Source organism: Equus caballus, chromosome 6 (assembly GCF_041296265.1).
Source record: "Equus caballus isolate H_3958 breed thoroughbred chromosome 6, TB-T2T, whole genome shotgun sequence".
Taxonomy (NCBI): Eukaryota; Metazoa; Chordata; class Mammalia; order Perissodactyla; family Equidae; genus Equus; species Equus caballus.
In genome coordinates, this window is record NC_091689.1 from 51,318,472 (window position 1) to 51,342,232 (window position 23,761).

Genomic DNA, 23,761 nt, shown 5'->3' on the forward strand with positions numbered 1-23,761 from the left:
GCTTTTACACAAAGTCTACTTTTCAAATATTGTTGCATCACTTATTTTATCTACACACACAGTAATTCTGACTGCTGGATGACCTTTAACCATCAGAGGGATTTAGTAGAAAGAGTGGGGATCAGAAGCCCTGGGATTCATTCCCAACACTTATCTGTACCTAACCTTGGTCAACTCACCATCTCTAAGCATGTCTGTTCATCTGCCAAACAAATATACTATGGTCAACTTTGCCAAGCTCACAGAATTGTTGAGAGGATCAAATGAGGTTCTGCATGTAAAATAAGCTTTAAAATTTATAAAACACTATGTAGTCAATTTTGCACGCATTCCTATGTGCCAGAAAGGGTTGGACACTAGTAACAAAAGGATAGAGCTGGGGCTGGCCCTGTGGCGTGCTGGTTAAGTTCACCCGCTCTCCTTTGGCGCCCCAGGGTTCACCATTAAGATCCCGGTTGTGGACCTACACAGTGTTCAGCGGGCCATGCTGTGGCAATGACCCACGTACAAAATAGAGGAGGACTGGCACAGATGTTAGGTCAGAAACAGTCTTCCTCAACGTAAAAGAGGAAGATTGGCAACAGATATTAACTCAGGGCCAAGCTTCCTTATCAGAAATAAATAAATAAAAATTAAAGAAAACAAAAATAGAGCACTTTGCACTTGTAGTCTAGAAACCAAAGCAAAGATGTAGACACATATTAGCACAAGGGAGCAATTGGTATAAGAAAGAATTTTTTAAAATGCTGGTAGTACACCAGAGGAAGCAAGTCACTTTATTGGGGAATAGAGGAAATTAAAGAAAGGGACGTATCAGGGAAGGCTTGTGACAAGGTCTGCTATTTGAATTGGACCTTTTTGGATAAGTTCAGTATGTGTTCAGAGGGATGGAAAAGCATTCCAGGAAGAAAATTGCCTGAGAAAAGAGATAGTTGTGTGAAAATGCATGATTTTGGGAAGCCAAAAAATTCAGTATAGCTAAAACATAAGGTTCATAGAAATATAATAACTAGAAAGGCATATTGGGCCAGGTAATGTTGAACCTATATTCACAATTGTGTAACTGTCAATATAGGAATTCATATAAATCATTGTGTAAGTGTTAACACTGAAAAATTAATCAGTTCCTACTATAGCCTGACATTGTGGAAAATACACAAGAAGCATGAAGAACCATCCCTTACCACTAGGGTGAAAATTAACCATTTCAGCTTGCCCAGGATTGAGGAGTTTCCTGGGATGAGGGACTTTCAGTTTTAAAATGTGGAAAGTCCCAGGCAGACTGAGATGAGTTGGGCACTGTACTTACTACCAGAATATCTCACAGAAATTTGACCAAAATATTACATTGTATCTCTGAAATATAGACATAATCCAATTGGTTTGTGTTTTTTTGTAGGGAGCCTCATTCAATATCTTTAGATTCCCTAATGCATTTCCTTCAAATTTTTGGCACATGTGCCAGTGTTCATCTTTGTTCCTTACCTAAATAGAGCTACAGGAACCAGAACTGTGACTATTGAACTTATAGAAGGTACAGTGTTAAGATCTTTATCTGTGGGCCAATGACAGTCTTTATCCCCTAAAAAGACTTCTGAGCTCAAAAGACTGCTCCTCTCCAACTGTGGTTTTAAGGTGAAATATGAAAATATATTTACTTAATCCATCATATATTTAAGCCTAAATAAATGCAAAAATGTTTATCTCTAGTATCAGTATGTTAGTGCCATCTAGTCAATTCCAGCTCCTGGGGACCCTGTGTACAGTACAGATGAACTCAGCCTAACAGGGCTGAACTCTGCCTGGTCTTATGCACCATCCTGTCATCTTCTGGTGCTATATCAGACAAGGCACCCCTCCTGCTGATAGGATTTTCATGGCAAATGTTTTGAGAAGTGGGTGGCCAGGTCCTTCTGAGTCTGTCTTAGTCTAGAATCTCCTCTGCAACCTGTCCATCGCGGGTGACCCTGCTAGCATTGGAAATACTGGTGTCATAGCATTCAGCATCACAGGAACATGCAGCCACCACAGTATGACAACCAACAGACAGATAGTGTGGTTCCCTGATGGAAAAAAATATCCAGGACACAGTGACAAGAGTGCCAAATCTAAACCACTAGACCACCAGGGGTGGTATCTAGTATCACTATAAGGATTGAAAAGTGATAAAGCATTTGTGTTTTGTGGTCTTCTTTGATGTTGCAAACAAAGATGTGGAAATGTTCTGAGTGGCTACTGAGCACTAGAAATAGGGCTAGTGAGGCTGACAAACTGAATTTTTTAATTTATTAAATTTGTATTAATTTAAATTAATATTTAGATAACCATGTGTCTACTGGCTACTGTATGGGACAGAACAGTTATATAAGAACCATTTCATACACTTTTACTTGGGCTGGGAATTGTAAAAATATTTTTTGAATGTTAAGAAATCTCAATTTCAGTCACTTGTAGGCTTCAAATTACGGGATCAAACCTGGTGTTACCACAGTTAATTTATAAAAATACATGTTTGAGCTGTTTAAATGAAGCCAAGTTAGGAACTATTTCCACCTTTGTTAATGCAACCTCTCTGTGGTCAGCTTCAAACCACCCTTGTGAAGTAGTTAAGAAGTAAACAGGAAAGATGGTGTCAAGATGGCAACATACGCAGACTCTGAACTCACCTCCTCCCTTGGACACTACAAATTTACAACCAGTCTTGGAAAAATTATCCCTGAGAAAGGACTTAAAACTGGAGAAAAAGAACCCCACAACAGGGGTCACTGCTGACTGAGGAAGAAGAGGCAGAAATTCATTTCTGGTGAGAAAAACTCCACCTTTGAGCTGTGATGCTTCATGGCCAGCCAGGAGCAATCCTAAGGTATGAAGTCTTCTCTGGAGAAGGGGGAGACCTAAGCAGGGAGTGTTACCACAATAAGCAGCTTTTGAACTCAGTACAACTGAGACAAGTCTCATAATATCTGGTATTACTGGCTGTTATCTACAATGGGGAATACCCCAAGAAAGCTGTCAGACATAAGGGAAACAAAAGCCTGCTCTTAAAGGGCTCTAACACAAAATCACCCATTTTGGAAAGCAAGCTATAATCACTAGAAAGAAAGGTGCTCAGTCCTTTGGTGAAAAGAGACTCAATTGATAGGCTCTGGGTGCATCTTAGGGAGAGGTGAGAACTCTCCAGGGAGTGAGACATTGGTGGCAACTGTTATTGTGACCTAATGCAGGGATGCTGACACAGACAGTAGCAGAGGCCATTGGAGTTCTTCCCCTGGTTGTTAGCCCAGGGTCTTGCCCACCCACTAGAGCACCAATGTAATCCAGCTCAGCAAGGGTAGGCAGCCCACCCTAGGGTCTGGCCCTACTGTACAACAAGTCTTTGGGCAATTTGTGGGCCCATATTGGCAGGTTGCCTGTAACCTCTGCAGCAGGGCGAGTGGGTCCAGCTCTGTGGGACAAGGCATGTGCTCGGATGGGGCCTGCATTGGTGGAGTATGTGGGGCCTCTACAGTAGGGCTACTCGGTCTGCCTCAGTGGATTGGGGTGAGCACTTGGGGCAGGACTATAGTGACAGTGTATGTGGCCCTGTGGGTGGTGTGGCTTGTTGGCAGCAGACTTGTGCTTCTCAAACCGCCACATAGAGGGTTGCCCCACCTTCCAAAGCCTGCACAATTGGCTGCTCCCATGACTGGGGCCTGTGGCACTCAGAAACAATCCTTAGACAGCTGACAAGAGACATGCAGGGCAGAGGCCTATTGCAATCAGAAGCCCCTGAGCCTAGCAACCAGCCATTCTGGGGCCTACTCACTTAACAGAGAAACTGCAACAGGAATGTGCTATCTGACCTTGCAGCCAACTGTTCTGGGGCTCCCCATGCCTGATAAAGTGATGAAGTGTCCATAGAAATTGCACACAGCTGAGCATTACAACCAGCTGGCCAGGGAGACCATCTAGCCTCCCCAGGCACTTGCAACAAGAGCAACCCTGTCACAACAGAAAGACACACATAGCCCATACTGGGAAGACTCATGGAACATTTGGAATTAGTGAGGAAGGGAAGCATACTGCTGAGCCTCATAAGAAATCTCTTACATAAGGCCACCTCTCCAAGATTGGGAGATATAGCTGGCCTACCTAAGACATAGATATAAGCACAGGGAAAGAGGAAAAATGAGGACACAAAGGAATATGTTCCAAGTAAGGGAAGAAAGCAAAACCCCAGAAAAGAACTAAATGAAACAGAGATAAACAATCGACCTGACAAAGAGTTCAAACAAAAAGCTATAAGGATGTTTACTGATCTTGGGAAAAGAAAGGATGAACTCAGTGAGAACATCAACAAAGAACTGGGAAATACAAAAAAGATCCAGTCAGAAATGAAGAATACAATACTGGAAATGAAAAATTCACTGTAGGTACTCAATAGTAGAGTAGAAGATAGAGAAGAATAGATCAGCAAGTTTCACAAAGACTAGAGGAAGTCACCCAAGCTGAACAGATAAAAAAAAGATTTAAAAAGAAGGAGATCAATCTAAGGAACCTCTGGAAGAGCATCAAGCTCACTAACATCCCTATTACAGGTGTCCCAGAAGGACAAGAGAGAGAATAAATGACAGAGAATCTCTTTGAAGAAATAACATCTGAAAACATTCCTGACCTAAGGAAAGAAACAGACATCCAGGTACAGGAAGCACAGAGAGCACCAAACAAGATAAACCCAAAGAGGCCCACACCAAGACATACTATAATTAAAATGTCATGAATTAAAGATAAAGAGAGAATCCTAGAAGGGGTAAGAGAAAAAGAACAAGTTACAAACAAAGGAAACCTTATAAGGCTATGAGCTGACTTCTCAACAGAAACCTTACAGGCTAGAAGGGAGTGGCACAACATATTTAAATTGCTGAAAGGAAAAAACCTACAGTCAAGAATACTCTACCTAGGAAGGTTATCATTCAGAATGTAAGGAGAGATTAAGAGTTTCTGAGAAAAGCAAAAACTAAAGGAGTTTATCACCAAGAAATCAGCCTTATAAGAAATGCTAAAGGGACTTATTTAAGTGGAAAAGAGAAGACCACTAATAGGAATAAGAAAATGGTTGAAAAAATAAGCAATAAAATCACTGGTAAAGGCAAACATACAGTAAAGTAGCAGATCAAACACCTATGAAGATAATACGAAGGTCAAAAGACAAATGTACTCAATTTATCTATTTCTATGATAAGAGGGTAACAGATACACACTCCCAAAAAAGAGTTTAGATGCTATATCAAAAGCATATATTATTGAAGGAGGAGAGTAAAAGAGTAGAGCATTTAGCAAGTGGTCAAACTAAAGAGAGCATGAACTCAACATAGATTACTATAAACGTAGCTTATTATATATGAATCTCATGGTAATAAAAAACCATAAACCTATAATAAATACACAAAAAATTAAGAGAAAGGAGCCCAAACAAAATGCTAAATAGAGCCATCAAACAACAAGGGAGCAGACCAAGAGAAGAAGAAAGGAACAGAGAAGAACTACTAAAACACCAAGACAAAAAGTAACAAAATTGCAATAAATATATTCTTATCAAAAGCTACTCTAAATGTCAATGGACTAAATGCTCCAATTAAAAGGCATAGGGTGGCAGATTGGATAAAATGAAGACCAATTTATAGCTGCATACAAGAGACACACTTCAGACCTGAAGACACAAACAGAAAGTGAAGGGATCGAAAAAGAAACTCTGTGCAAATGGCAATGAAAAGAAAGCTAGGGTTCCAAGACTTATCTCAGGCAAAATGGACTTTAAAACACAAGCTGTCATGAGACAAAGAAGGGCACTACACAAGGAAAAAGGGAAGAATCCAAGAAGAGAATATAACACTTCTAAATATCTATGCACTCAACATAGGAACACCTAAATATATAAAACAATTATTAACAGACATAAAATGAGAAGTAGGCAGCAACACAATAACAATAGGGATCTTTAACACTCAACTTACAGCAATGGACAGATCATCCAAACAGAAGATCAATAAGGAAATATTGGCATTCAATGACACATTAGACCAGATGGTCTTAGTAGATGTATACAGAACATTCCATCCAAAAAACACAGAGTATGCATTCTTTTCACATGCACATGGAACCTTCTCAGAATAGATCAAGTTTTAGGCCTCAAAACAAGTCTCAATAAATTTAAGAAGATTCAAATAATACCAGCCATCCTTTCTGACCACAAAGGTATGAAACTAGAAGTGAACTACAGGAAGAAAATCGGAAAATCCATAAATATGTGGAGATTAAACAAAATGCTACTGAACAAAGAAGTGGCCAAGGAAGAAATCAAAAGAGAAATCAAAAAAATACCTGGAGACAATAGAAATGAATATATGTCATTCCAAACTTTATGGGTTACAGCAAAAGTAGTTCTAAGAGGGAAGTTTATAGGAATTCTAAGAGGGAAGTTTATAGGAATACAAGCCTATCTCAACAAACAAGAGTAATCTAAAATAAACATTCTAACAGTGCACCTGAAGGAAAGGAACAAAGGACAAAGCCCAAAATAAGTAGAAGGACGGAAATAATAAAAATCATAGCAGAAATAAGTGAAATAGAGACTAAAAAAAAATAGAAAAAAATCAATGAAACTAAGGCCTGGTACTTTGAAAAACTACACAAAATTGACAAACTCTTAGCTAGGCTTACCAAGAAAAAAAGAGAGAAGGCTAAAATAAAAAAAAAAAATCAGAAATGAAAGAAGTCAAATTAAAAGAGACACCTCAGAAATACAAACCAATGTGAGAGAATGCTACAAAAAGCGATACTTCAACAAATTGGATAATCTAGAGGAAATTGATAAATTCTTAGAATCATGCAGACTTCCAAAAGTGAATCAAGAAGAAATAGAGGGCCTGGTGGCATTGTAGTCAGATTTGCAGCCCTGAGTTTGCAGGTTCAGATCCTGAGCACAGACTTAGACAGCTCATCAAGCCATGCTGTGGTGGCATCCCATACACAAGCTAGAGCAAGATCGGCACAGATGTTAGCTCAGAGACAATCTTCCTCAAACAAAAAGGAAGAAGATTGGCAACAGATGTTAGCTCAGAGCCAATGTTCCTCACGAAAAAGGAAAAAAAAGAACATTTAAAAAAATGAAGAAGAAACAGAGAGTTTGAATAGATAATCACAAGTAAGGAGCTCACAACAGTAATCAAAAACCTCCCAAAATTAAATGTCCAGGACCAGATAGCTTCCCTGGTGAATTCTGCCAAACACTCAAAGATGAGTTAATACCTGTCCTTCTCAAACTCTTCCAAACAATTGAAGAGGTGGGGAAGCTTCCTAACACATTCTCTGAAGCCACCATTACCCTGATACCAAAACTCAACAAGGAGTACACAAAAAAAGAACATTACAGGCCAGTACCACTGATGAACATCCAGGTAAAAATCCTAAACAAAATACTAGCAAATCGAATACAACAGTATATTAAAAAGGGATTCACTGCAATCCCTATCAAAATTCCAATGACATTTTTCAGAGAAATAGAGCAAAGCATCCTAAAATTTATGTGGAACAACAAAAGATCCCAAATAACAGAGAGGTGCTTAGAAAAAAGAACAAAGCTGGAGGTATCACACTCCCTGATTTCAAAATATACTACAAAGCTATGGTACCCAAAACAGCATGGTACTGGCATACAAACAGACACACATATCAATGGAACAGAACTGAGAGCCCAGAAATAAACTCACACGTGTATGGACAGCTAATTTTCAACAAGGGAGCCAAAAACATACAATGGAGAAAGGAAAGTTTCTTCAACAAATGACTTTTGGGAGTTTGGAAAACTGAACAGCCACATGCAAAAGAATGAAAGTAGACCAGTATTTTACACCATACACAAAAATTAACTCAAAATGAATTAAGGACGAATGTAAGAACTGAAACCATGAAACTTCTAAAAGAACACATAGGCAGTATGCTCTTCAACATTGGTCTTAGCAGCATATTTTCAAGTACCATGTCTGACCAGGCAAGGGAAACCATAGAAAAAATAAACAAATGGGACTACATCAAACTAAAAAAGTTCTGCACAGCAAAGGAAACCATCAATGAAACGAAAAGACAACCTAACAATTGGGAGAAGATATTTGCAAACCATATATCTGATAAGGGGTTAATATCCAAAATATACAAATACATCATACATCTTAAAAACAAAAAAACTAACCAACCAATTAAAAAATGGGCAAAAGATCTGAACAGGCATATCTCCAAAGAAGATATATAGACGTCCAACAGGCATGTGAAAAGATGTTCAACATCACAAACTGTCAGAGAAATGCAAATCAAAACTGCAAGGAGACATCACCTCACTCCCATCAGAATGGCTATAATTAACAAGACAGGAAACAATAGTGTTGGAGCAGAGGGTGTGGAGAAAAGGCAACACTCATAGACTGCTGGTGGGAGTGCAAACTGACTCAGCTACTATGGAAAACAGTATGGAGATTCCTCAACAAATTAAGAATAGAACTACCAGATGGTCCTGCTATTCCACTGCTGGGTATTTATCCATAGAACATGAAAACACGAATTGTACAGATATTTGCACCTCTATGTTCATTGTAGCATTATTCACAATAGCCGAGACTTGGAAGCAACCTAAGTGCCCATCAAGGGATGAATAGATAAAGAAGATGTGGTATTTATACACAATGGAATACTACTCGGCCATAAAAACAGAATGAAATATGGCCATTTGTGACAACATGGGTGGAATTTGAGGGTATTATGCTAAGCAAATTAAGTCAGAGGGAAAAACTCAAATACTACATGATCTCACTGATAAATAGACGATAACAAAAACAACAAACAAACACAGAGAGACAGAGATTGGATTGGTAGTTACCAGAGTGGAAGAGGGTAGGGAAGAGGATGAAAGAGGTGATTGGACACGTGTATTGTGATGGATTGTAATTAGTTTTTGGCTGGTAAACATGATGGAGTCTACACAGAAATCAAAATATAATGATGTATGCCTGGAAATTTATAAGCCAATGTTACCGCAATAAAAAATATTAATAAAATATTATAAAAACAAAGAAAAAATAAATAACTTAGAAATAAACTAATCAAGTAGCTAAAAATCATATACACTGAAAACTACAATACATTGAGGAAAGAAGTTAAAGAAAACAGAAATCAATAGAAAGACATTCCATGCTCATGTAATGTAAGAATTAATATTGTTAAAGTGCCCATACTATCCAAAGCTATATAGATTCAATACCATTCGCATGCAAATTCCAATGACTTTTTTTACAGAAATAGAAAAAATAACCCTTAAATTCATATGGAACCTCAAAAGATCCAGATTGCAAAAACAATCTTGGGGAAAAAAGAACAAAACTAGAAGCACCACACTTCCTGAGTTCAAAATATATTACAAAGTTACAGTATTAAAAGAGTATGGTACTGACATGAAGACAAACATGTAAACCAGTGGAACAGAATAGAGAACCCAGAAATACACTTCCATATATACAGTCAACTAGCATTTGACAAGATTTAAACTTGAGAAGATTTTAAGACCTGAAACACCTAGAAGAAATCATAGGGAAATAGCTTCATGACATTAGCCTTTGCAATGATTTCATGAATATGACACCCAAAGCACAGACAAAGGGAGAAAAATAGAGAAGTGGGAATACATCAAACAGCAAAGAAAACAATCGACAGAATAAAAAGGCAAACTACAAAATGGGGGAAAACATTTGCAGATAAGAGATTAATTTCCAAAATATATAAGGAACTTTTACAACTCTCTAGGAAAAAAAAACCTGGGGGCCAGCCTGGTGGCACAGCCGTTAAGTTTGCACGTTCCACTTCTCAGCGGCCTGGGGTTCACCGGTTCGGATCCTGGGTGTGGACATGGCACTGCTTGGCACACCATGCTGTGGTAGGCATCCCACGTATAAAGTAAAGGAAGGTGGGCATGATGTTAGCTCAGGGCCAGGCTTCCTCAGCAAAAAAGAGGAGGACTGGCAGTAGTTAGCTCAGGGCTAATCTTCTTCCAAAAAAAAAAAAAGAAAAAAACAACCTGATTAAAAAGTGGGCAAAGGATGCCAGTCCTTGTGGCCTACTGGTTAGGTTCTGTGCGCTCCACTTCAGTGGCCCAGGTTTGGTTCCTGCGCATGGATGTACACCACTGATCTGTTAGCAGCCAAGCTGTGGCAGAGGCTCACATAAAAATAAAAAAGAGGAAGACTGGCAATGGACGTTAGCTCAGGGTGAATCTTCCTCAGCAAAGAAAAAGCAGAGGGCAAAGGACTTGAATAGACATTTCTCCAAAGGAGACATACAAATGGCCAAGAGATATATGAATAGGTGCTTAATATCACTAATAATCAGGGAAATGCAAATCAAAACCACAATGAGATGCCAGCTTACACCTGTTAGGATCCTTACTAAAGAAAACAAAGAAAAATATTGGTGAGGATGGTAAGATTTCAGCCTGTACATTGTTGGTGAAAATGTAAACTGGTGCAGCCACTATGGAAAACATTATGGAGGTTCCTCAAAAACTTAAAAATAGATTTAAAATATGACCCCACAATCCCACTTCTGAGTATACATCCAAAGGAATTGAAATCAGGATCTCCAAGAGATATCTGCACTCCCATGTTCATGGCAGCTTTATTAACAACAGCTGAGATACAGAAACAATCCAGGTGTCCATCGGCAGAGGAACAGGTAACAAAACGGTGGTATGCACATGCAATGGAATAGTATTCAGCCTTAGAAAAGAAGCAAATCCTACCATTTATGACAACATGGATGAACCTGGGAGATATACTAAGTGAAATAACTCAGTTGCTGAAGAACAGAAGTACATGATTACACTTAAAGGAGATATCTGAAATAGCCAAACTTATAGAGGTAAAATGACAATTGCCATTCAAATGGGAGAAGAGGGAAATGAAAAATGTCATTCAAAGGGTTTAAAGTTACAGTTATATAAGATGACCAAGATCTAGAGATATGCTGTACTACATAGTGCCTTATAAGTAACAGTATAGTGTTGTGCACTTAAAAGTTTGTGAAAGGGTAGATTTCATGTTCAGTGTTCTTACCACAAAGATAGACACACAAAGGACACAAGCAAACTTTTGGAGGTGATAGACATGTTTATTACCTTGATTTTCATGATGGTATCGCTGGTGTATGCCTATGTCTAATCTCATCAAATTGTACATGTTAAATATGTGCAGGTGTTTTTTATTGTTTGAGGAATATTAGCCCGGAGCTAACATCTGCTGCTAATCCTCCTCTTTTTACTGAGGAAGACTGACCCTGAGCTAACATCTGTGCCCATCTTCCTCTACTTTATATGTGGGACGCCTACCACAGTATGGCTTGAGAAGCAGTGCATAGGTCAGCACCCATGATCCTAACCTGAGAACTCCCAGCTGCCGAAGCAGAACGTGCAAACTTAAACGCTGTGCCACTGGGCCAGGCTCTGTAGGGTTTTTAAAAAAATAACTGGCCAGCAAAGCCAGAGGTGCTGAAAACCACCAGTAAAACTGCATCTGCTTGGTCTCCATGAAGATCCCACCACAAGCAGAGGCCTGAGTGTGCTGAGTCCACAGGCACCTGGGCCTCAGGCAGCCACCCCAGTACCCAGCACAGCGACTGCCTCCAAAGTGGCCGCTGGCTTTGCTGCAGCCTGCAGGCCGTGCTCCTGAAGCCCCACCTGTGCCGTTTTTTCTAGATCAAGTATCCTTCAATACATCTGTAAAAGATGTATAGTACTAAAAATAAATTTTTTTGCTCTGGTCTATGTGTAATAAATGTCCATCGATTGGTTTAGCATGAAATTTCCTTGAGCAATTTGTGTGATAAATTGATGGCATTTATGCATTTTAACAAGATTTTCCCTTCCTTTCCTCCATATGCCAGTCAAGAAATAATTTTACTGTGTGAGTTGCAGCTTTGTCTTTGCTATAAGAGAAAAATGAGAAGCATTAATGGGAGCTTAATTGCATAGAGGTCAATAAGATAGTTTGATTTGGCCGCAAAACAAAAATAGGCATAGGATTGCAGAGAAGTCTCCAAACATGTGCATGTAGTATTTCTTCCATTAAACAAAAGCCAGCACAAGGCCAGTGTTCTTGCCTAGTATAACTATTCTGGTGCAGGCATTTCTTTCTCTAAATTGCTAAGGGGAAACAAACCTCTTACTGTTGTAAGTGTTTTCCAATTGAAATAGTTGCTCACCTATATTAGCCTACAAACTATTATTTCCAGTTAAAATAGTCATTTTTGTTCACATGCTTTGTAACCTCAATGATGTTATCTCGTTACCAAACTGTTAAAACAAATAAGTCATCAACTACCTAGACAATATGAAAAATAAAAATGCCACTGTGACCACATTGGTTTCGAAGTCCCCTGACTAGAAGGGATGTTGGGTGAGCAACATATCAACCCTCCCACCACAACATCAGCTTCTCAGGTTATTGTGCCAGCTCTCCTTACAGCTAAACATCTTGGGGAAAGAAGTTGTGCACACTTGCTTTGCCCATATTCTCACTGCCTACTTATCTCATAAGCCATTGCATTCTGACTTTTGTGTTTTTGTTACCACACCATTAAGACTGAGTTCTAAAACCAAGGTCACAAAGGATGGGCTTGTAGTGAAATGTAATGGACATTCTTTAGCATTAACATATTTATCACTCCATCATTCTTGAAATAATGTATTCCAGTGGTTTCTGAGACTGATTTCCTTCTTTTATTTTCTCTTTACAGGAACATAACAATAGATTCTTCTCAGTTTCCTTTTCTCCTTACCCATAACTTCGGTACTGAAGCAGCTCAGGTCTGGTGCTACTTTATCTCAAACCACACGCTTTCCTGGTCAGTGTACTCTCTTAACATCTCGTCATAGGAAAGTAAAGGGATATATTATAGCCATTGTGCCCTTTTTTGAGCAGAGGGGTTGTCTTCCAACTGATTATCACATGACTGTTTTTCATTCCTTTCTTTTGAAAATGTGCAAACTATGTAAATAATATAAGCAAAGTGATGTCTATTTAGGTCTATTCTTTTCTACTTGCTACTATTTCCTATTTTCAGCAAAACAGTCGTTGAATGTGTTTTTTAAAGTGATAAGCGGTTTAAATTATGATTTGCCTCAACAAAAGCTTAACATAAGTCTGGTTGGTGCTGAGGAAACTGAAATGTAGAAAAGAAGATTTACATTGATTTAATGCTGCCAGCTTGTCGATTAATATAAGCCCCTCAGACTTTCCTGACTTTCCTCATATATTTTTTCTACACACATTTCTGGAACAACGAAACACGTTGGTCGACACAGGAATAACTGCTCCATTGTGTGTTCTCTCACTTCCTACGTTATTGGTCGCTTGTGTGTTTATTTACTTTCTTTCTGACTCATTCACAGGCTGGGAGACATTAGGGCAACATGATTCTGAATGTGTAACAGCAGAGCAGTTTTCAAAAGTGCCTTTTATTGATTTTCCTCTGTTTCATTTGAGAGTATTAAATAAAAGCTCTCTTTGCTATCAAAAATATAATTGCTAAAGGAATTTTATTTGTGAGAATTTTTATGCTAGCTCCATATGTTTTATGTTGACTATATATATATGTGAGTTCAACAGCAGAAATGTATAAAATAGTAGAGTTTGAGCATGTTCTTCTCACTAAGCCCACTAAGGTTTGTTTTCAGAGTATGTACAGATACATCAAAATTATTATGCCTAAAACTTATCATTTTTGACTTCCAGAAATCTGTCCTTTCTCTTCTAACTCCCACTCCCCTGAATGGTGCCGTCAACCAACTAGCTGTCCAGTCACATCACTTCACATCAATTCATGGATTTAATTCATTATTCTAAACCTCTCATTCAAACATATAAAAAAAAATACCCCTTGTTTATTCCACCTCCTTTCATTCAGGACTTGAATAGTTAGTTAGTATACATTTCTATATAATGGGCAGTGTCTACACACTCTAGAATAGATCTTGATGCTTTCCAATTCCCTTTATACCTTGACCTCTATTCACTACTCTATAACCAACATCTCTCTTTTTGATCACTGTAATAAGGTCTTCATTGTTCTCCCTGCCTGCAACATTTATCCTAGTTCATTCACTGTTCATATCATAGCAATTGTTTTGATAAATCAAATATCCTCCTTAATCATAAGAATGTTCCTTAATGAAAACTTCAAGCTGAAAAATATTATTGAGTAGTTAAAGAAAAATCCATACAGGGGACTAAAACAACAGGACCAGAGTGGTAGGAAGAAAACCAGAAAGAACAAAGCTGTTAAAGTAAGATAATACTGAGTGTCAAGAACAATGGAATAATTAATCTAATAAGATGCTATCGATAGATTGAGTAATGTATGTGTGGAAATAAATTGGATTAAAAACAAACATACTGCTTAGAATAGAGCCAGAGTCATAAAAAGCACTCAAAATGAATGAATAAATGAAAGAATGAGTGAATAACAAATAATCATTAGTGCCTTTAACAAGAACAGTCTCAATAAAGAGGAGAAAAGGGAAGCCAAGTACCAATGTTCTGAGTAATATTTGAAAGTGAGAAAGTACATAATCATAGTAGATGCTTTGCTCAAGCACTGTTATTTTGAAGAGAAACTGTTAAGGGGTAATTAGAAAAGGCCGTGAGTTTAAGGGGAGGGAGAGAAATGTAGGGGCGTGCTTATGTCTTGAAGGTTGTGCATTTTAAATGCAAGTGCTGAGATGTATGTGATAGAGGTTAATTAATGAAATGAACTTAAAACGGTGCAGGAAGAACAGAAGATGGATCGGTCAAAAGCAGCCTTTCACAGGAAAGATCACTTTTTTGCAAGAGGAGAAGCAAGAATATAAGAATGTAAGTGAACTTGATATATTTAAAATTTGCTAAGAAGACTTCTGCAAGCAACTTGGAAAGGAGATGATTTCAGAAATTTGTTTTAATTGAATTTCATTTTTTCGTATTTTGCTTTATGCTACCTATTGATATTTCCTTGTATTTTTTACATCATTTGCATGTCATGTTAAATCATTTATCATAAATTTCTCATTATATTTGTTCTGAAGATTTGTTTCCACAGAGTGGCAATTATAAATAGATTTTGAAATGTGAAAAATATCCAAAAGGACTAAGTATTCTTGACAAATAATGTTTATTAGTTCATTTGCATAATTTTCACAAAATCAAAAAGTTCTGAATTTCTAAGTTTTCTGTGTTACACTATTTCTTCTGTAACTACGCTGTGACTCTGTCATAAACTCATTTATCAGTATGTATCTTGAAAAAGTGAAGTTACAAATAACGTGAAATAACAATAGCAATAAAGGCAGGCAGATCATAACTCAGGAATCTTATTGAGATGTGAATCTCATAGCTTTTCCTTTAACCTTCTTCTGATGTTTTAGCACAAACAGAGTTCTCACATATGTGTGAAGAGAACCTGGTACAGTTATCATACCAATGGTGTGCGCATTTACATACACACATTCCTATGGGAATCCAGACACTGCTCTGATAAATCCCCAAGAAATTTAGAAAACACAAGCTACTGGCCATATTCACTCTATTTGAATTAAATAGCAGTACTTAGGAAGCTACTATGTGAAATTCATTGTATCAGTTGCTGTGAGGAACACAAGGGTATAAAAATACTCTGTCTTTCATAGAACTCCTAGAATTGCAGAAGTTCAATGCGTGAGATAGGCATGAAACTATTAAACCATGCAGAATGTGATAAGTGATATATAAAATATATATAAGTATAAATAATAGATCTGTATAGAGAAGAATAGAATGGTCTGGACCAAAAGTCATTGCAATAACATAAAAGACATGTGACCTAGGATATAAAATTTTAAGTACAGATCAACATGATGGACGCTGTTCACATATGCATGTACAGCTGCTGCTGCTGTTACAGGAGGAATATTTTACTTGTAAATGCATTAGATACAAAGGTCAACCAACATTAGTAATAAAATTAAGAATATTATATATATTATATAATGTATAGATAGATGTATAGCATATGTATAGCATAATTATATATAATATATACAATTATATGTGTGTATATACATAAAATATGTCAGGACACTTCCCTCCACTCTGATGTGTACTTCAACTTACAAAGTCACGACTGACACAAATGCCATAGGGCAGATGCTGTCAAACGCTCTGGATCAATTTAGTCCTTGACTAGAGATCTAGATTGTAGGCAGTATTTGGGATCAAATCCACAAAGAAACTGTCATTCAACAACTCTAGAGTAAATCTGATTGTCTAGTATACCCTTAAAAGGAAAAGCATATCTGCTCAATAATACAATCCTTCACAAAATGTTGAATTAACAAAAAGGACATTTGAACTGTATTAGAAAAATAAATTGCTCAAATATTTTTATATATTCTTTATTCGTTAATTCAACATAGAATTAAGTATTGTACGTGTCCAACATTGTACCAAGTTTGATGTACAGAAGAACTTTCAGATTACAAAATTCCAACAATTAAAATGATCTAATGTGAAAATAAGAATAGACTCACAATTTGATGGACTAGTATAGAGGAGTCCAGGAAAATGCCCAAGTATATTTACACAAAAGATATTTATACAAATTATGAAATATTTAAGTAACTCATTTGAATATTATTTCAATATTGAATTTTAATAAATGATAAACATAGCATTAAAATCAGGGATGAAAGAATAATGAATCATTTAAACTGTGCTCTGACAATTGACTACCTAATTGAAATACATAGAGTTAGAGACACATAATTTTATTTATATGTGTGCAGAAACATATATGCTTCAGCATTCTCCCTCACATCCCAAAATAAATTTCAAATGAATGAAGACAATTTTAGTGTGCTTTCATGTTAAACATTTCTTTACATATTAAAAGCATAAACTTAAAGATAAAAAACTAAAGGGAAAAATTGATATTGATGAGACATGCCTGAAAGAGAGACCACAAGCTTAATATACAAGGAATGCATACTAAGAAATAAAAGATAAATATGATAAAAAGGAAAAAGACACAGCCTCAGTAACCATCAGAAGAATATGACTTAAAAGAATCAAATAAAAATAACCAGCCATCAAACTGTCAAAACTTTGAAATATTATCTTACATTGGTGCAGAGTGATGAAATAGCTTGCTATTACATTTGATGCTAGAGTTGTCTGATGAAATGTTTCTGGAGCTCAATTTCACAATATGTGCTTAAAATCATTGAAAAATCTCAAACTCTGAGGCATAGAAATAACACTTCTGTGCATCTTCCCAATGAAAATAGCAGAAATGTCCCCAATTTTGTGTGTAATGGTGTTCTTCTCAATATTACCTTTATTACCAAAAAGCAAAATCAAACAAATCATCTAATAGAAGCATATTTAAACAAACTATGAATTATTTAAATAATTTTACTGTTTATACCATTGGTCACAGTCCAATATAAAATAAAACAAAAGCAAGAAACAAAACCATCTAAATTCTGTCCCCAGTAATCTTTTCTATTTCATCCAACTCTTTAAGCAAAAGACATTGAGACCATGAGAAAAGCATAAAGAATTGGATCAAGTACTAGAAACTGACAGTCCAGGAGAAGGAGAGGAGTCATCCTCCCATTTATATTTGTCCTCTTTTTGATAAGACAAGTCAAGCATGATTTACCACAAGTAACTTCGTGATATTCTGCGTGGAACTAAATACACAATGGTGGTTCCCTAATACTAAAAGCCATTAGAGATGAGAAACATGGAACTTGTGTCAAGAGAGAAGGAAAGGATCATAAAAATAACGCAGTCTATATATGCTCACTGAAAAATGAAACATGAGGAAAACACTTCAGTAAGCACTCCAGTCTCTATGCATTTCTTGAACCATGAATTAAATACAAAGAAGAATAAAGAGATATCAAATAGAAAGTTTTATATTCAAGAGGATACTGTACCACAATATGAATTACTTTTCTTAACTCGTTTGATCCTTTACTCAACTCTGTTCCTGTTCTTCATGAATAAGATATATCATTGAACAAAAACGACAAATATCCCAGCTTCATGGAAATTGGGGCAGATAAAAAAAGCTATACATGTAAATTATATGGTATGTAAGATGATGAGAAGTGCTATAAAAATTACAACAGAGTAAGAGGGACTCAGTACAGAGGATGGCATCTAGGGGACACCGATACACAGGTTGCAACTTTAAATGGGGTTGTCAGGTCAGGCGTCATTAAGAAGGTGATCAGTGAACAAATACTGGAAGGATGTAAAGTAGTTAGCCATGGCTAGATCTGAGAGAAAAACACTGCATGCAGAGGGAACAGCGAATGCAAATGTCCTATGCTGAGGGCATGACGGGTATGTTGGGAAAAGAAAGGAGTGCTGAAGCGGATCATACCTGGGAAAGATGAGTAAAAATTAAAGCAAGACAGTGTCCCTTTCACTGGTTTAGAGCTGCAGGTAAGCCCTTCCTTTGACTGGTACCTACTAGATGTTTGTATCCCAGAAGTACAGAAGAAAGTCAATCTTACCATCAATCTGATCTTTTCCATCTCTAAAAACATAGCATTCAAAATAACGCAGAATTAGAAGTTTAAACAAGAGACTATTTCATGGTTTGATGGTAGCATTGGTCTCTATTTGACCCAGGGATTCAGAAGAGGTCCACGCCTGTCTCCTAGGAAAGAAAATATTTATAATTCAGAACCCACAAAACCACACAAACAATACCTTATGGCCTTCTATCTTATCCCTCTTAAAAGAATGAGGCTGTTATTAAGAACTAGTATCAACTCAGAATTTTCTAACTTCCAGATTACTTTGTTGGCATTTAGTTCTTATAAAGCATCAGTGAAATACAAATTCAGTTTCACGGTCAATTTAGGATTTCTACATGGGAGAAGAGGACCTAACTTTAGATGAGAGTACACATTGCACCTGATTTTTGTACTGTGTCAAAACTTATAGTAATAATAAGGATCAAGTGCCAAAATGTACAAATGATTTTACTCCAGTCCTCTTCCTTAGTAATTTAGTTTTATCTCTGGCTGAAACATTTGATTACTTAGAAACTGGCCTTTTAACGTGACCAACCACTAACTGATTCTCACATGGTTGCTTTAATTGTTCAGTAGTGCCTGGGTGCCTCACAAATAAACAAACAAACAAAAAACCCTAACATTTTAATGCAAGGCCTTTGTAAAATTTACAAATTTACAAAATTTTGTATAAAGGTACAAAATGTATCTGTCATGAATATGGGCCATTTTCATGCGACAATTTAATGAACACAATCGAAGCTTTATGATTATTCTAGTGTTTCAAACACCTCTCCTTAAGGAGACATTTAGAAACTATAAAAACACCCTTGGTGGGGCCAGCTCAGTGGTGCAGTGGTTAAGTGTGCTCGTTCCGCTTTGGCGGCCAGGGTTTCACTGATTCGGATCCAGGGTGCGGACATGGCACCACTTGGCAAGCCATGCTGTGGTAGGCATCCCACATTGAAGTAGAGGAAGATGGGCATGGATGTTCGCTCAGGGCCAGTCTTCCTCAGCCAAAAGAGGAGGATTGGCAGCAGATGTTAGCTCAGGGCTAATCTTCCTCAATAAAAGCCTCAAAAAACAAAGAACACCATTGATTTTCAGATAGTCAAGTTCTGTTTCTTTACTCCATGAACATCTTGGACATACCTCCACCGTACACCTTGACACTTTGTTTTATTTTTGGTGTGTATATTTTTTCTAAACCTCCCAAGAGCGGGGCTCCTATTATATTTATTGTTGATCACTAGCCTGATGTCTGACATGTAGTGAGCATTGAGTAAATGTGAATAAAGAAATGAGTGAATGTTTTAATTAATTAGTGTAGGAGGCTATGTTTGATAAAGGTGAAATTCATTCAGTTTCAGAAGATGCTTTGAAGAACTAAAAGAAGCAAGAAACCATCACAACTGCCATGCTGGTTTGTTAGAGAGAGCTCTTACTGCATCGTGGAACCAACCAAGCACTTTAGGACCACAACAAGGAAAGCAATGCAGCTTTCTGTAATGATAGTTTGTTCTAGCTCTAATATCACCTTTATTTTAGTCAAGAACTTTTTGGACCTGAAGACATTATTCTGTCTTTTAGAAAGACTCAATCCATTAATTAAGGCTCTTCATTGTGCTTTCAGATGCCTGAACACTTTGAGAGTCTAAGAGAGACAATTCAAGACATATATAAAATACATAATCAGTCATAAAACAGTAGCTCATTAGATTATGATGTTTAAATTTCATAGTATATTTCCTTCATAATGTTCCCCATAAATGTTTTCAAATGTATAAAAAGATATTTAGTTAAGGAAGTTTTCATTTATCCTCTGTTATTTCTAATGTGTATGCCTAAATCTAAAATATCATTTTAATTCCTTATAAGATTGAATGAGTGTAAATATTAAAAGGACAAAAGTTCAACATAATTAAAATAGACAACAACAAAACCCTGCATCATGAATGATTGATTTAATATGTAGATTTCACTTCCTAAGCAAAATTTCAGAATTTTGAGATTCCAACTAATGTTACCAATAAGATATACTAATTTTAAATAACCAGTTGCAAATAATTTTAATAATAAAAAACACATTATATTGATCTAATAATCCATTGCGACTGTCGAGATCTTCTGCAGAAATAGCAATCATACAAACTCCCTTGAAAAATCTGCAGTTATCGAGAGCTCACAAGGTCAAGTTCATCCATATTGTAAAAAGTTGTGATACTTTCATGTTATTTTTTCCTTTTCTCTGTTCAGAGTGGCAATAAAACATTTACTAAAAACTGTTATCTGAAATATGTTTAAAGAAATATGATAATCTGACAAATAGTCTGTTCCTTTTTTCCCTCAATTAATCAGATGGACTGATAACCAAAGAATCCACACAGCACCAGGAGAAGAAGACTGAAGATTCCCATCAGCACAGGAGTTATTCCATACAGAGAAAAGGGAAAAGGAGAAGCAAAGAAACAAAATGAGTGATAATCAGAGAAAATGTGAGCTCCTGTTACTTGACAGATTAATATCATTATTTTCCATTTATTATCGTTCTCAAAATGTCCTAAATTTTCTGAAAGATAATTTCCAATGTGTGCATTACTCTGTGCTACTAGACTGGAGAGAGAAAAAACTAAGAGGATGTGTGGAAAATAACTAACGTAGCAGACCTCATTGCTATCCTTGAATGGCCTTCTTAGAAGACTGGCCTTCGCTGGTGTCTGGAAATTTAGATTTCCAGAGGATTCCTACCACCATTAACCGGTAACAATGGCTCACTATGGCTAACCTGTTTGTGTGAACAATATAGTTTCTGTTGAACATCTGCTTTCCTTCTGGAAATCTGGAATTTTGTTACATGCTGGACGGAGGCTGCCAATGTGATCAATCTCCAACACAGACTTTGAACATGAATTCTCTAATGAGTTTGCCTGGTGGGCAATATTTGACATATTGTCACAACTTGTTGCTAGGGGATCTCCTGTGACTTCTGTGACTCTATTAGAGACGACCCTTGGAAGCTTGAGCCTGGCCTCCCCGACACCTCATTTCATGTGCCTTATGCTTGTTATCCTTTCACTGTTGTAAATCTGAGCTCTAAGTACAACTGTAGACAGAGTCCTGTGAGTTTTCCTAGTGAATCATCAAACCTGAGTGTGGCCTTGGGGACTTCCAGCACAGATGAAAATTTTACATACAAGGTATTATTAAATATCTGTAAATACAAGGTAGAAAATTTCACCTCAGATTACACTATTCCCATTAATACAATCAAATATGAAAAGGCTTAATTATTTTAAATCTATGATATTATTAAGATGGAATTCTTGTTTGAACTTGTTACTTAGAGGAATAGTCCCTTCATAAAGAATTACTGTAAATTTGATGGAACATTTAAACCAGGTGATATTTGCTTTAGGCCTAATACATCTATAATTTTATTAAATTTCACAAAAATATGTTATATCCCCACATTCTAGAAGCTAAACTTTCAGACATTATTTTTTTAGAATCATTTTGCTTATATGTTTATTTCTCTCAGAAGTAAATTTATATACCCCAGTATATGGAAAAATAATTATCTCATATTACAGAAGAATCCCACTTTTCAAACAAGACAAATACCTGCATCATAAAGAATGGTTATGTTCATGATCTATGTCCAAATCATGCTTTAATATTTTGAAAAATATAACTCCGCAACTATCAACCTGGGGCAATTTTTCCCCCAGGTGACCTGTGTAAATAACTGAACACATTTTTGGTGTTGTAACTGTGGGGCCAGTGCTATTGGCATCTCGTGAGTAGAAGCCAGCGATGCTGTTAAACATCCCACGGTTCTACACCTGGTCCAGCAACTGTAAAAAGATAATGTCAAAAAAAAAAATGTTTTGAAGAATAAAGCAGTTGAATTTACATGTATTTTAAAGGAACCAGGGATTGAGCAGGCCTCAACCTAATACAGCTTAAGACTTTAAAACTTTACTATTCAAAATCTCGTTCAGATAAATGTGGGAATGATGGACAATTAGTATTCACATATTTTCACTTAGCTAATACTAGTATAGTTTAGAAGGTGGACTTAAATATCTCACTAAGCATAGTTTTTATTTAGAACCCAAAACATTACTGTCTATTATAGGGATTTTATTTAGAATATTAGTATTTGGTCATGTTGGTCACAGTGGTGATGATGGTCTTTTTCTTTAATGTGCAATGTTTGGATTCTGTGCAAAATGGGCATGGCCCTTTAAATTATTTTGCCCAGTCATCTCCTCTGTTAAAAAATTGCCTATCTCCACAGTAAGAGATGCAAATGGTGAAGCCTAAAGCAAATATGAACCGCCTCCTCACATCTTCACGAGTAGCTGACAAATACTGGAGCCTCTTGTGTAACCAGAACAGATGAGATATAGAGCCCAGAAGAATCCTCTTGTGTCCCAGCTCACACACATCTATTCTTCTTACTTCTTCTATTTGGCCCAGACTCTACCGCCAGCAGAAATTCTACCACACTGACACAGGTGTCACCAACTATATCTATATTTTAATCATATCTATATTAAACAATTAAATAATGATTTAATCACTCTCAGCATATCTCATAGCTATTATTTGATTGGATGTACAGTGCATAAAGAATAAAGATTTTTGAAAACAACCCAGTAAATTTAATCTTGCGGGCAAATGAGTTGATCAATTCAGGTTTAAAAATTACCTCACAAAGTGAATTACCTCCTATAATTTTTAATGGTTTACCATTGAATTTAGATGATAGTTTAGCTAGCAAATATTTCAGTGTATCTCTTGGATTAACCAAATGCGGTAATAGAGCAAATGGTCACGTCCGTGACGGCAGAATATGAGTAAACAATTTTTTAATCGATGGTTATTTTTTCCTATCTGTATAGTAATATGTTTTTCTATTGCACATCCACATCTAGACTTTATTTAAATGAGATTCCTGATATATTCCAGACTTGGTAAAGGATTTTTAAAGGTAATGTAATATATTTATGTACAACCGTGTTTTCTCATACGAAGTTATCTTTTTTAAATGTTATAAGTGAATTTTATGAGCACATAAAGGCCTATATATTTTTCACCGTATTATAAAAGATAACAATGGAGCATAGTTCTCTCAGG

General features: G+C 36.6%; 1 long non-coding RNA gene across 1 annotated transcript; it reads left to right on the forward strand.

Moving 5' to 3' along the window:
- The first annotated feature begins 14,652 nt into the window (after positions 1-14,652).
- Positions 14,653-23,276, forward strand: LOC138924654 (uncharacterized). Its single transcript, XR_011439686.1, has 3 exons — positions 14,653-14,927; positions 20,978-21,816; positions 22,920-23,276. It is a non-coding gene; the product is annotated as an uncharacterized lncRNA (long non-coding RNA).
- The last annotated feature ends 485 nt before the right edge of the window (positions 23,277-23,761 follow it).